Below are 1476 nucleotides of genomic sequence, written 5' to 3' on the forward strand. Positions count from 1 at the left end.
CTGTAGAAAGCATTTAGGTAGCACAGCGAAAGGAAGGACTAAGTCTGCTTTGAGGAATATGATTTAAACTAGAACTAAAAAACAAAAACAAGTTTATTCTGGACTTCAATTTCTTCATTTGAAGATAGAGTTTAACCATACCAATTCTAAATATATGGCTGGTAAGAGTCCTTAAAGTATTTTAAGATGTGAAGAAATTATTTGCTCAAAATGTGTTGTATTAAGGTGAAAGGCTGAGTATACTATCTCTATTTTCTCCCCCGCCCCCTTTCTTCCTGGAACTCATTCAGTCATGCATTAATCTCTAATTCTTTCCAGAAACTTTTTGGTAAGATTACCAGTGATTTATACTTTGCTAAATCCAATGGCCAATTTTGGGTTTTCATTTTCTTTATCATTTGATAGCATTTGACATTCCTAAAAAACTTCACCTTTTGACTTCCATGATTCCATGTTCTCATGGTTATCCTCCTTCCTTAACAAGGTGGGATATGCTTGAAGAATAAGAGGTTTCTATTTGTGAAGCAATTAATATCATACTGTGGTATCATTAAACTCACTCAGGCTTCCTGCTTCACTGGCATGTTTCCGTGATATGGGGCAGAGCATCCCATCCACTAGCACCACCTGAGACTCCCAGAAGCTGCCCCCAGGATGGAAGAGGACCAGAAGCTGCAGAAAAAATATATCTGGATTGAAGACCTCAATGGCTGAAGGGGAGAGGAAGACAGCCCTGGAAATGCTTCAGGCAGTTGGAGCAGATAGAGACTGTGTGGTATTTGTTTTGCATGAGGAGGACCATACCGTAGGAAATTCTCTTAGTTACATGATCATGAAGAACCCATAAGTGAAATTTGTGGTTACACTGCAACCCATCCTTCAGAGAGTAAAATTAATTTATGCAGACTAAAGGTGCTCTTCCAGCTGTTGAGCCATTTCAGAGATGCCTGAATGCCTGCCAACATGTGCTTGGCAAGTTTGAGGCTACCATAAAGGAATATAAGGAACAAAAAGCAAGCAGAAATGAATCCACATTCTAGTCCCTTGTGCACTATACAGGGAGGAACGTCCTCCAGGATATTCTCTTCATGATCTTGCAAAACCCAGAAGTTGTTTTTTTTTTTATTACAACATGATCTGCCCTTTCAGAAAAGTGTGATTCTAACTATTAACTCCTTATAGCTGTTGGAACTCCTGCAAGAACCTTTGTATTCTGCTAATAAATTCCCTCTTTAAAATAAACTAAAAAAACAACAACAGTCCAGCTAGCGTGGTTCAGTGGTTGACCGTCGATCTATGACCCAGGAGGTCATGGTTCGATTCCTGGTCACAGCACATGCCCGGGTTGTGGGCTCAATCCCCAGTGTGCGGTGTGCAGGAGGCAGCCAATCAATGATTCTGTCTCATCACTGATGTTTCTATCTCTCCCTATCCCCTCCTCTCTGAAATCAATACAAATATATTAAAAAATACTCA

General features: G+C 40.0%; 1 pseudogene; it reads left to right on the top strand.

The window, feature by feature from the left end:
- The first annotated feature begins 654 nt into the window (after positions 1-654).
- Positions 655-1040, top strand: LOC103298410 (DNA-directed RNA polymerases I and III subunit RPAC2-like; annotated as a pseudogene).
- The last annotated feature ends 436 nt before the right edge of the window (positions 1041-1476 follow it).

Source organism: Eptesicus fuscus, chromosome 1 (assembly GCF_027574615.1).
Source record: "Eptesicus fuscus isolate TK198812 chromosome 1, DD_ASM_mEF_20220401, whole genome shotgun sequence".
NCBI classification, from domain to species: domain Eukaryota; kingdom Metazoa; phylum Chordata; class Mammalia; order Chiroptera; family Vespertilionidae; genus Eptesicus; species Eptesicus fuscus.